This window comes from Xiphophorus couchianus, chromosome 5, assembly GCF_001444195.1.
Source record: "Xiphophorus couchianus chromosome 5, X_couchianus-1.0, whole genome shotgun sequence".
Taxonomy (NCBI): Eukaryota; Metazoa; Chordata; class Actinopteri; order Cyprinodontiformes; family Poeciliidae; genus Xiphophorus; species Xiphophorus couchianus.
The window spans coordinates 12,822,715-12,837,047 of record NC_040232.1 but is presented as its reverse complement, the minus strand read 5'-3'; the positions used below and the strand labels follow the sequence as shown (position 1 = coordinate 12,837,047).

The following is a 14,333-nucleotide window of genomic DNA, read 5'->3' as shown; positions in this document are numbered from 1 at the left end:
TGATATTTAGAATGCATTTGTTGTTCTTAGGGGATTTTGTCAATATTTTTGTAAAGGAATGCCATGTATATATTTTAGTTTGAAAATGTGATAAATACAGAATTTAAATTAAAAAAATGTAATTAATACTTAAACATTATTGTTAATAGGATCCATTAAAAAGTTTCATTTTCAATATACTAAATTTCCTGACAAATATTTAATGCAACAGGCTTTAATTGATTAGGATATGCATGAAATGCATCATTTCAAAATGAGATTCAGAGGTACTTAAAATGTTAGCCCGTAGCAATGGTGTTATTGTTGATTGCAGGGCAATGTGGTTATTTGCACACACAAAAACCACAACTGTTGCATTTCTGAGGAGCTCCATCCTTCACTTCTTGCAAATTGATGAGACAATGAGCTCCTGCAGGATGTATGGGTGGCGATTTTGATGCAATCAATGGGGACAGCGAAGGTAAACACAGTACTAAATGTCATCTGCGGTGATTGTGCCGCCTCGGTATCACCTCGGGTGGATGATCCAAATAGCCAAAATCAATAATCTAATCATTTCATATTCAAATCACACAGACCTGAGGTCTGGATCTTATTGCAGTTTCATATCCCTGGTGGGCGGATGTGTTCCAATCAGCAAACCAAAGCAGGCAGGTGCACTGAAAATACAGTAATTCAGCAGAGATTGAAAGTGAGATCACAGTGATTAAACTGAATTATTTAATCTGTTTTTCACAGAATTACATGAAAGATATATGTTTTATGTTGGTTTTCAATCTTTCTTTATCTTTATTGTAAATTATTGGTGTATCGAGTCGTTTTCCCATGGCATTAGATCTTGATATAAAGATCTAATTGCTTCATACTAAGACTTAATGAAGCAAGTCTCAGTATGAATATATCTGGTGGACTAAAGTCTCATCTTCTAATATGAGCCCACATTTGAAACTGAGTATTTTAAGCCAACAGCTTGTACTATATACGTGTGAGACTCTTACTTTGAAAAAATACAGAAATCAGTTCTTGAGTTTATTTAGTGATATGACAAAGTCGACTTGTACAAATTTCTTGGCTACTTGACATCACTTGACTTCCTCGAAACTGTATAAAGTGTCAAAATGTGCAGAAGTATAACTGTGTGCATATTTTTGCAATTTATTGTGTACAATAACAGGGTAAACTGTTTAAAAAGAGTTTAAACTTTTTCTTCTTGAAACACTGAAGAAACTAATTTATTTGGAAAAAAAAATCAGAATGTAAGCTTTCCATAATTGGCTGCTTTGCAACACACTTTATGTTCTCACAATAAATGAAACATCTGCCAGCTCTGACCAAGATGTACAGTAAACACAAAAGTGGACTTTTTCTGCAAATGTAACATTGTGTTTTTGATGAAATTTCTGTTGAAGGCCCCTAAATATATCAACAATCTCTGTAGTGGATGATAAGGATAATTGAACTGGTAAACAGACACATGGAGAGAAAACATCTGTGAGAGCATCTGCACATTGCTGTGCTGAGCCCTTCAGAAGTCTACATTTACAATATACTCTACATGATTAGCACTATTCCGCAAGCAAAACACCATAAATGGGAAAAGGCACCGATTAGGAAGAAAGAACAGGACTTACTACCATGACTTGTTTTCTTTAATAAAAGTGCTTCACACAAATTAGGCGGCTAATCCTACATGGAATATGGTGTGGCCCTGAATAGCTTCTTTTTCCAACTTGTTTACAAAGAGCATCTCTGTAGGCTATTCCCAGCTGATATGTGTATGCAAGTGTACATGTCCTGGAGGTTGTACCAATGCACTCAGGTGCCAATGCACTGTATTTGTAAGTGTCAATATGTGTGTGTTTGTAAATGAATTTTAATCTGACTATATGTGTGTGACTTTGTGGTGTGTAGGCGTGCGTAGGCGTGCGCAAGTGTGTGTGTTTGTCCTCCCCTGCCGCTCTATTCAGATCTTAGGAGGAAAGAAACAGTACATAAGGGATTGACTTGTATCTACGGAACAGTCAACAAGTCAGACCACACCAAGGAAAAATGGGAGAAACAGTAATTCCTGGAGTAATATTTGCAAGCATTTGACACATATTCATAAATTATCAATGCATAATCTCTTTTTATCCGTGCTTTGACAAAACATGCTCGGGTTTGCATGAATGACAGAGGAGAAGCAGCTGAAAGGAGAGAAAGACAGATTACATTCACACATTGCCGTCATCACACCTGGGAACGATGTAGTACAGTTGCACTGAGCCGCACCGCTGAGCAAAGAGCCCCGCCACTGGAAAAGTTAAAGGTTAAGTGCTTACGGGGCATGGTCCTGGTGGTACTTGTTGAGGGATTTTCGAGTTTTTCAGCAGAGAGATTTTCACAGCTGCAACACAACCAAGTCTTAAAACATGACCTTTCAGTGTGAATCCAGTCTCCTCTGGGCCGATCTGTTACCAAAGGTCAATACATCCCTATTAGAGCTAAATTCGGAATTGTTATCTTTTGTTGCATTTGTATGCCTATTATTGTCAGCAGATACCTATTAATGCAAAATGCAGGGTTTTTTTTATATATAAATAAATAAATGTAATGATTTATTCATCTGATGATTTTTTTTTCTTCTTGTGAAAGTATGGAAGTTTTATACACCTTATCAGGTTACAATCTTAAACTATTATTTTTATTGGGACTTTATGTGAAAACAAAGTAGCACAAAAAAGTGAAGAGGAACTAAAATAATACATGGTTTTCCAATGTTTCAACAAATACAAATCTGAAAGTTTGTAACTACCCCTCTTTACTTTGGCATCTATCATTTAATCTCATTATGACAACGCATGTTGTGGGATTAATAATAAAAATGGTGAGAAAAAAAACAGTTGCTTAAAAGAAAGACACAAATATTTCTGTTGGAAGTGTGCCATGAGCCACTGTACGCATGTGGAAGCAGGTGTTCAGGTAAAAGGTAGTCTTTTTTCTTTGCCTACACGCAAAACAGATATAACAGCCTAAAACTAACATTGCACATGGTGGTGGCAGCATCATTCTGCTGGGATGGTTACTGTATCTACCGAAGGTCAGTCATTGGGAAGACAAAAAGAGCCAAATCCAGATCACTTTGAAACAATTCTGACTAATCTTAAGTATTATAATATATTATTTTGTAACAGAATATGATCCAAATACTAATAAATCCTAATAAATTCACAGGACATTTGTGTCTGTATATAAAAAAAATAGTAAATAAATATTTACACTAAATGTCAAATTTGTGAATGAAATTTAATGAAAAACTCAAATATTTCTGGTCTGAAATGGCTTGAAGAGACATAAAGGTAATTCTATTCATTCCATGAATATTGCTCAAAGCCCCATCTCATTTATTAAATAAACACAAATAAGTTTTTTCCAATAGGTAGACAGACTTAGAGACATGCAAACAGACGTCTCAGATCTGCATCTCTATTGCATCCTGTGTCAGATCTAGAGTTTCAGAGACATCTGCATCCTGCCCGGTTCTGGGTTCATGTGGTTTCCACACGTCTGTTTGTGTGCAATTCTCCACACAGCCAGGCTGTGTCTAATTGCACGGGTCCATCTGTCAACTCTCAGAAACAGGCTTCTGTCTTACAGGCACAAACAGCACAGACAAAAGTACGCCAGCACAGAAAACACACATGCCACAAGTGGCAGCCTCAAAGCCCTCAACTTGGACCCTGGACAATCTGCAGCCTTCCTGTGGCAGCTGTGTGGATGGCATTGACTGGCAGGGTTTACATATGGGCTCCATCTTATCAGGTCATGTTGTAGAAACAATAAGCGTGCATTCAATGGTGGGTGCACCAAGAAGGGGGGTATGAATGGTAACTTACTCTTTGTGTGCACAGGTTGTTTTATTAGAAAAATAAGTAAGTATGGGCACAAAAAGCAAGGCCTCCATATTGAAATAAAATTTCAATAATCTAGCCTTTTAATTTAATGATTTAACTGTATATTTATTAGTAGAGAATATTCTAGAAATTTGAAGATATTACTGAAATTACAGTCGTATTTACCAACATATTTGATGCTAAAATTTCAAATATATTATTTTATACAGGCACTTAAGTTTTAGTAAATGTTTGTCAACCTAAAGATAAATTGGGTGTTCACAGTGCCTTGCAAAAGTGTTCCTTTGTCACATTTAGTCAAGTTACAACTTCATCAACTATACGCATACAACCAGAGCTACAATAGAATGTCTTTGGTTAAATTATATGCATGTTAGAGAATGGCTTAGTCAAAGTCAAAGTCTAAATCTAATTGAGAATTTGTGGTCGCACTTGAAAATGGATATTGACAGATACCAATCTGATGGAGACTGAGCTAATTTGCAAAGGACCATGGGCAAGCATATCAGGTTGTTTTTTTTTTAATGAAGCTGGTAGAGGCATGCTACAAAGGATGCCTCAAATACATCTAAATGCAACACTTTTTAGAACTTAGGTTTTTTTTCCTTGCATCATTTTCTATTTACTTCGCAATAATATCTGCTTATTTGCTATAGTCGCTCATATACCACCCCAATCTATCACAAAATATAATGTGAATACAGTATAAATACTTTTGCAAGGTACTGTATATCATAAGTGAGTGCTACATGTAATTTCAGAGTGTGTTAATTTACTTATCTGCATTGTGTTGCTGCGTGAACTCACTTAACATCCGGCCAGTACAGATTGTATTTCAGTCTGAGCTCTCATTAGTAATGAGGTAAATGAAGGTTGTGTACGTGGAGCAGGAAACACCTGTTTCTCACAGGGACAGAAACATACCCCCTACCTCTCGAACACAAAGAATGACATATCCCATTTCCCACTGTTCTTTCTTCTCACTCATTGTTTCACTGAATTAAAGACAAAATGAGGCCTTGATATCACAAAGTTAGCTTTCAAAGCAAGCATTCAGATTCATATGAGAGCAGAGGAAGGAAGGAAGGAAGGAAGGCATGCTGGTTGAGAAATCCTGGATAGGAAGTGTATGACAAATGAAATCATATACAGTGCTTCCAAAAGTATGTGAATGTTTTTCAACCTTACCCTACATATTTTTGGTTTTTTTTCCCAACACTTAAGTATTTCAGATAATCAAACTAATTTTGAATGATGATTTCAGCTATTAAGGGAAAAAACATATGCAAATCCCTTGTTGCTAAATTGCAAATTAAATAAGAATAAATACTTACGGTAATTTCGTTAGTCACACAAAGGCCTAATATCTCCTGGACCCATATAATCAATAAATCCTATAAACAGAACTTGTCCAAAAACATGCCTAAAGCTTAACAGAGTCTACAAAACATGTACAATCTAAAAAAAAGAAAGAACAGATGAGAAACAAAGTAATTTATATTTACTGACTAATAGAGTATGAGAGCACAGTGAGAGTCATTCTCCAAATCATAAAACAGTAGTGAACTGTACCAGCAATGCCTTATCTACTAAAACTGCAGAGTGACTTCTAAAGCACAGAAAATGTTGCTTACCTCAGTTAAGGAGACAAAAAGCAACACAAAGGAATGTCTCACATTTCATTAAAAACATGTTAAGGAGTCCAAGAACGTTTGGGAAAATATTCTGTGGACTGACGAGACAAAAGTAAAACACTTTAGAAAATATGTCTCCCAGTATTTAAGAAACAGAACATCAGAGAAGATCGTGTTAGAGTCTGCTTTGTTGCTTGAAGACGTTGACAACTTGCTGTAATTGATGGAACTATAAATGCTGCTCTGTATCGCACAATAATGAAGGAGAATGTCCAACAAAAAGTTTGTGACCTCATCTTCAACGGCACTTACGTTACGCAGCAGGACAAATATTCATAGGACAATTGGAAGTGAACTTTTAGATCAATCAGAGAATTAAAAAAAACAAATCTTTATAGTCATGTCACACCATAAACCTAAACTGGTTGTTCATGCTTGCAAACCATCCAATGTGGCTAAATCAAAATAATGTGACCAAATTCCTCTACTGCAATGTAAGATATTTATTGCCAAGATTGTTCGTTGGAAATGCTTGGTGGCAAGGGCAACACAACCTGTAATTAGCTTAAAGAAGCTCTGATTTATTCACATAGGGTCAGATCAGTTTGAATCATTTTTCTACCTTATACTGAACAATAAAACAGTGATTTGTACTTACTCTAGTCATGTTTTTAATATTAAAATAAATGCAATGGTTTGCAACAATTAGATGTGACAAATAAAGCAAAAAGAAAGAAATATGAAAAGGAGCAAAATCTTTTCACAATAATGTATACATGCTACACTTTTCAGAGTTTTTTTTTACTGATTACTTAATAAAATACACTAGAGTCTGTTTGGAACATGACAAAATGTTGAAAATTAAAGGAGTAACAATATTTTTGCAAGACTTGTTGAGGACTGCACCACAATTTCAGAATGTAGTAAAAAATTTTAATATTAAGATGCAATACGGATGAAATCTAAAGGCAAAACAGAAAATGCCTAACGCTTGTCTTGAATGGCACCATCAAAATGGACATTTTGAGGCCTGTGGTGAAACGCGCTTGAAAATTAAACCCACGAAATATCACCAATAGCAAAGAAAAATGCAAAACCACACAGTAGGGGAAAGTGAGCACCCTGCTTTCACATTACTCTCAGCCAATTCAATCAATACAGAATAGGATCTTGCATGAAAACATGACCTCTGGGTTTTTACACAGCAAAGATGCAATATATTTCTCCTCTTAGTGAGAAACGGACGTCAACTGCTGCTCCTTGGCAAGTGTGTCAATATCAAACAACTGCGCCTCCCTCTATTGCCAATAAACTGATTGTGCAATTCATCAGCCAACTCTGGGAGACAGTATTCCTAATTAAACGGAAGCTCGTAAATTCGACATTTTACAGGTCTTGCTCAGCTTGTAAATACAGTGTAAATAAGTTGTGGTTAGTGGCTTCATGGGCAGATGAAGGTCTGCGTTTGTGGTAAAACTCCTGCTGATGCGTTCAATGAACAGCAGGCCAATTGCAATTAGAACTCTGTTTGCTCCCATGCTTCCAGTGCGTCTCTCCTGCTCTTTTCCATCCTTGCTGCCTTCACGGCATGCCGCGCGTTCTTCCATATTCTTTCTGAAGCCTGGTCGAATCAGATTGGATTAGCACTTTCAGAGGACACATTTGTTCGGGCCAATTAAAGCACTTCCTGGCACAGATGGAACCCTGAGGTCTCTGGGGAAAACCCCAGGTCGCATTTGGGTTCTAAAAAAGCATAACGCATACTGTAGAGTCTGCAAAAAAAAAAAAAACACAGCACCAGCTGTGTGTGTGCATTTGCTTGGCTATCCCTTCAGGCCTAAATATGGCTGCTGTAAATAAAAATGCATTCTGACCTGACCGGAGTACCTTGGTAAATATGTTTAAAATTGTTACACAACCAGACTGCATGTATTTAATATCGCCACACATATTCTTACCTGATAGTGTATATCTTCTTTTGTTGGAGGAAAATGAAACCGCAGAGAATCACATCTCAGTGGCAGCAAGACGTCCTCAACCTGGAGAGAAGAGCGAGGGGGGAACACAGAGAGGAGGGGGTGTTATTCAAGCTCACTGAACTGAAGTCCCTGTCATTTTTCACAATAGAGACAGATACCTATAATATGTAGTGAATGTGGGGTGCCATGTGAATAATGGCCCCATCCAGATTGTGTGAATAGCCATAACCCACTCAAACACAAGAACCAGACGGTTCACAAAGCCGCTGCAGCTTGCAGGGGCGCCTGTTTGGTGTTTACGCCGCCACGCTTGTGTGTGTGCTTGTGCAATCCGCCTCGTAATGACCTCTTAAGTGTTGGGATATCAAAGACTGTAATGGTCTACCTCTGTTCTCCCTGGCAGTTTACTGAGTGGAAAGCTCTCTTGTGCCATGATAGCTTGTTGATATGGTTAGCATTTCTCTGTCAAATGCCAGGGATGAAGGGAAATTGGTACCTGTGTTTCACAGATGCAGAGACAGACTTTCATATCTAAAATGGTTTGCATCCTCTTCCAACTTTGTCATTTAATTTTTCTCTGTCGACTTCTGTATTTGTTCAGTTATTCTTGCCAGTGTGTCTCATTATATCTTTACAATACATGGTCTTGCAAAAGCACTGATGCTTTTTGAACTTTTTCATATTTTGTCATGTTATAGCAACAAGCATATGTGACAGACCAATATAAAGTAATGCGGGATTATGAACTGAAAAGAAAATTATATATTGCTTTTAAACTTTTTTGCAAAAACATATCCCCAGTGTAGTGCAGATTTGTATCTAGGCCCATTTGCTTCAACCAGTAGTTGTACTTCATAAATCTGGAATTTATGTAAGATTGGTGAGACAGAAAACATGTAAAGTATAGTGCTGTATTAAGATGAGAAGAAAACTGAACTTTCTGGCCTGCATGCAATATGATATGTGAGTATAGGAAAACTAACTCCAGACATCAACCATAACATTACATTCCCACGATGATGGGTGGTAGAGGTACCATCAAGCTGCAGCAGAATTTTTCTTCTGCAGGATCTATGAAGCTGGTTAGTTAATTAGAAAATGGATGGGTTCGTATTCTTGTTGAATACCCACTTCATTTGGCATCTCTTCTTCAACATAAAGCATGACCTGTACTTATACACCCCCATAGCACAATGCTTGAACCACTGTGCTTCCCAAGGTCCTCTGGCTTAAATTTACTGTTAAGTTACCTGACAAAATATTTCACCATGTCTCTATAGGCCTCCCAATGTGCTCTTTATGAATTCTGCATATGTTTTTTCAATAATGAAATTTCATAAAAACATTCAATGCTTTCTACTTTCAGATCAACTTTTTAATCAAAGTATCTTTTGAATAAAGAGAGAAAGGCACTGTGGCCAACATGTGCTACCTTTGTCTTTGAAAAAGGGCCGCCTCTTTGATTCACAATTTCTCATTGATTGAACGACTGCACTGACTGATACATACTGGTCTTATTTTGAACAAGCCCATTCTATTAATTCCTATATTACAGAATATTATGGTCAGTGATTATTTTGAACACTACGTATTTCATACGCTTCTGGCACTTACTTCTAAAAACATTTGAGAACCATACGTCATGTTTTCCTTCCACTTCATGATCATGTTCTGATTGTATAGTCTATCACATAATGTTCCAATAAAAGTTATTGAAGTTTGTGATAACATTTTTAAAAAGCATGACTACTTGTTTTCCATTGATCTGCTTGGAAAAACTTTTCATCGCGTAATTTTCATCATTGTTTAAGGATAAACATTTTGACCAGCTCCCTAGGATTAAGCTCATTGCGTCCCTTCTCAGTCCCTGCTCTATGCACAGATTCATGCGTATCTCCTCTGGCACGACAAATGCAGTTTGTTCAGTTCTGAGTGTGTGTTTGCGCTCAGTGAGTGTACTGCTGTTTTTCTGGGAAGGATGATGCAGTCCAGGAAATAGTGTCTATCTGTATGCCCTTAATTTCTGGCAGTCTTTATCTGTGAGCCAAGGAAGAATGTTCCAGGCACACACACAAATAAAAAAAATAAAAAAACAAAATGTAAAATTCATACACACACACATCAAGATCAACAATCTGGGCTTGGACGTCTGTGGCGCTCCAGGGCAGGGCTGTGCAGTAACTGGGTCTATTAGGCAGCACAGGAGGCCAGAAGCTGTTTCTTTGCGTTAGATGCCTTCATAGAACTCTATTTATATGTGTGATCATGTGTAGGCAGGCAAATATAAAATGTAATACTTATGCTCGCTCTTCGATGCAGCAGAACCACCACGGGCAAGAGATAATTAGTAAGAAATAACTTAAGTGATGAGCACCCCCACCTATGCAGCCCATCCATGCTTGTCTGACTTGTTTCTCTCGGAAGACAGTAAGCATTATTCACATCTAGCTGAATAACACCGGTGGCATCAGTGCGGAAGGAATGGAGGAAGAAAGGTGGAACAGAAGTGGGTTCGGATGCAGAAGAGAGGAACTGAAAAACAAGGTTTGCGTAAGCAGTGGAACGTGGAAAAGAATGAGATTTTCATTAAGGCTTGTTTAGGTGAACAAGTAGGAGAGGGTCAAAGATGCAGCCACTGAAAAGTCCATGCATACACCAATAGCCAGGCACCATTTTCCTAAACCCCTGTAAAGGATTTACTCATTAAATTGTAAGTCGCTCTTCAACTGTCAGAGGGCACAACTTCCCAGAGTATACCACAGCAACATCTTTATGGGAAAATATGTTAGATTTAACCAAGACACACATGAGAAAAGCTGCCCTTGGCAATACATTCATACAGAAAGAATTCCAGCTTAACAATCAGAACTCGTATTGAAAACCATCGCAGGAAGGAGTGCTTCCTTTTCGAGAAGGACTGTGGGGATATAAAACTAGAGTGCCTGTTTTTGTTACATGTAGGCTTATTGTTGCAGACTAGAAATTTTCCAGTGGAAGTAAATACCTGGCAACACAAACAAGGCAGAAGAGACACAAATAAGGGACAAAATATTACATTATTTTATTGGAGAAATAAAACAGCCACAAGAACTCATCTCAGTAACATAGTGTTTTTGACTTAAAGGGCTAGCTCAGTATTTTATTGCTGAAAGTGTATGGATCAGTTATATTCCCTCTGTCTTTACTTCATAAGATAAATTATTTCGAACTGTTAGACTACCACACCCAAGACTAAGACACCTCCAATCTCCAAAACATTTAGCTGTGCAGTTTATGCAAACTGTAGCCCATTGTAACATTAACATTACATTAAAAATGTTTTTTTCACAGGACAAGGATATAAGATACAGTGTACCACCAACAATCTTCCAATGAGAAATACACTCTGAGAACTGATATGTGGTGTTATAGTCAGAGGTGTGGTGGTGTTATATATCAGAGAAGCAAGGCATTATGAAAATTAATAAATTAGGATTCACTTAAGATATTTTTATTTGAAATTTATTTTGACTAAAAAACCTGTTTCACACAAATCCTTTGTTTCACACAAAATATTCATTGGCAGAGGACCGCCAATAACCTGTCTTTCTAATGTAAATAATCACTGTCATCTCTCTAACCAACCACCCAATGTAAAGTGACAATGGTGGGAAAATTCATGAAACACTGGTCACATAAACAGTTGGCGACTGGAGCTGTTTCACAATAGTAGAAATTCACTTTCGGCTCAACCATACGACTAGCCTCAGTCTCTCAGTAAAAGTAGTTCAAGAATTATTTTTTCCTAGTTTAAGTTAAGTTTTAAGTCTTTGCAAGGCAGGTCCAAGTCAACTTGAAAGTCTTTTTTCCCAATTCAGTGTCAAGTCTCGTCTCTCTAGCAGCAGAAAGAATTTCTTTAATATATAAAATCCATCTAGTGCGTTCCTAATACATTGTTGTAGGGTTATGAATCCAAATCTGTAGTGTTTTATAAAATCTTTCAGTATTTGAAAGATATTTATTCATGTTTAGATTTTAATATGTTACTATTTAAATTACTGTCCAAAAAATTGCTTTTAAACCTATTAGTACGTATTTATTCACACCTCCATTATATACTGCACGAATAAAGGTTTAAAGGGTTTTCTCCTCAGACTGAGCTGGAGATTTTTTTAATAACATTCGGAAACTATGGGGGCTATTATCATAAGGCCAAAACACTGTGGCATTTCTTGCTTAGTTATCAGAATCTCTTATTGTTCTAGTTCCACTTTTATCTATAAACAGAAACAGCAGAGTCCTTTCTTTGGGTGCTTTTTTTGATCTTGCTAACCACATCAGTCTATCAGTAATGTCTGTACTGATGTAAACAGACAGCTCCATTTCATATCTCCGTTGTCTTCTGCTTCTTCCTGCTAATGTATGTTTTAAAGCTACCAGTAGTATGTGTTACAATCTACAATCATATATTTTTTAAATGCTTAAAGAAAAAGGAAAAGTCCAGAAACAGGTGAGCGTTTGAGCGTTTATTAGGAGCTTATGAGGGTTACTGGAAAAAAAGGGTTTTGGTCAGGGTGCTCTTGCCTTACTGAACAGTGGATAGATGAGTTTTTCTTTCCATTATTTTTCCTCTGTTCCTCTCGGTTCTATCTTTTGGAAGAAGAGCAGGTTTCACATGAGACACGCTTCACATTTTCCCACAGGAAAACAATAGTGTTTTCTATTGTGAGAAGCAGCGGTTGGATCACTGTGCCACATCATCCCCATTATTCATCAGTCCTCTGGATGTAATTAGGACTGTGCCATATGCTTTCATGATCGTTTTTCATGTATTAGCCTTTGTAATTATGCAATAAACCAAAGATTGCATCATAACAGTCTAGGATTTTTGTCGATGCCTGTTGGTGGAGATTTATGGCGGAGCTGAAGCTTTCTCTGAAAGGGTGGAGCCTCTTAATGTTCATTTAAAAACCACAGCTATCCCCTTGGTCTCTAATTCAATATAAGCATAAAGAATATGGAGCAATAGTATGCATGCTGTACCCAGGCAGAAAATGAAAGACTCTTGTCTATGTGACCCATATAGATCAGTGAAAGGAGACAAAGAGAGAGTGCGAAAAAAGGAAGAAAGGAGCAAATGATAAATTAAAAGTGCTGGTTGTTCAGCACTTACCAAAAAGCAAAATGTCTTGCTCGTGCAAGAAGCTCTCAGCATATTAGCTCCTGCTTCCAAGCTTCCTATCACCAACTATTCATTTGTTTCAAGGGTTGGTTGTGCTTTCAGAATTTTATAATTACAACAAAACCTATTCTATAAAGCAGAATACTGTAGAATATGTAAAGTGGGCACCATTTCTGTCTTTTTCCTACTGTACATCTCTATATATTTATTGATTATTACATTTATGTCTTAAATGAAGAAGATGACTATTTGTATGAATTGAACTTGATTCTCAGGGAGAGGGGTTAAGGGAGTAGCCAGCATTTTTCAATGTTGGGAGGGGTTGGGGGGGGGCACTGAGAATATCGAAACAGATTGGCTAGGCCGCCCGCCAGCAGGAACAACAAACATAAAGATATGGCATACAGACTATAGCTGGTCAATTATTACACTGTTCAAACCACATTTATTCATTGTTAAGATTTACTTAAATTTATTCCCTCGGATGTTACCATGTATATGAAACATATTACATACTGTATTTCATGTTCATATCGAATGAGTATTTAGAGTGACAAAAAGGAAATAACTAACTCTCATATTAAGCATGTAAGCTAGTTTTTATGTTGAAAAAAGATTTAAACAGGAAGGTTAAGATTAAATAGATTTATAAATTGAGTAATTTTCATATTTTACTGATTCCTTCAAGTGTCAAAACTTCTGAATTTGAAGTTTTGATTACAGAACTTAAAATTCAGAAAGGTTAAGGTGGAAAAACTCAATAAAAGAGTACTTTGTAAATAAATAATATGGATTTAATAATGCTACTAGTAATCAGGTAACCAGTCCTGAGCAGAGATTGTACAATCCTTGTGATACATTCAAAAATCCAGACTCCTACACACAATGGACCAACCATAGCAAAAACCTTGGTAAATTAATTTTGTACAAAGATAGCTTTTTAAAAGACCATATTGGTCAACAAGTACTTCACTTACTCTATCCTCCAATAAAGATCTTGAACCTACACTTTACCTTTCAGCTATGACAGATCTTCTATCATTTATCGTCCTATTTGAGTAAAAGCCTTCAAAAAAAGGCTTGTCAGCAAACTCAAGGGGAGGATGTGAACACTTTTTCAATTTTTTTTAGAAAACAGGCACATGGCCCGTTGTTAGTTATTGCTGCAGGCCCACAGGCTATGGTCCTAGTCATCTGTCTTTGTGTGACACTATCAGGTTCGCTTGCACAACGCAGAGGTGGTAAAATGACTTTATTACACAATGTGAAAGATACTTCAGGGACAAATTGCCAGGGAGGCATCCACACCAAAGGGAGCATGGTGCTTTTATCTGAAGACAGTTGGACCATGTCAGCCTCAGACTTGTGCAGTCTATTCTGCAATCACACGTTGTAAATGTGCTAAAAGGAACCCAGCGGATTTGAGAATTCTCCTTGTCGAGCATTATTCACCAGTCAAAAGAATGAACTTGGGCAGAGAAAGGTGCTAGATTTGCACCTGAAGGCTGTGTGGATAAATTAAGAAGGCGGAAGGCAAGATGCAAAAAGGAACAAGTGACAAAACTTACATTACCATACCATTAGCCACTGTTAGTGTCTTGCATTTTGTTAGCAAATAGCCACAAATTTTAGTTACTGTCAAGAAGTAAGACAATAATGATGCATG

General features: G+C 37.1%; 1 protein-coding gene across 12 annotated transcripts in view; it reads right to left on the bottom strand.

The window, feature by feature from the left end:
- The window catches only part of adgrl3.1 (adhesion G protein-coupled receptor L3.1), a 162,607-nt gene that overhangs the window by 132,123 nt on the left and 16,151 nt on the right, over positions 1-14,333 (bottom strand). For all 12 annotated transcript variants that reach the window (XM_028016996.1, XM_028016997.1, XM_028016995.1 and 9 more), the window contains exon 2: positions 7,486-7,566. The gene's annotated coding sequence lies outside the window, so the exon portion shown is untranslated. The remainder of the gene's footprint in view (positions 1-7,485; positions 7,567-14,333) is intronic.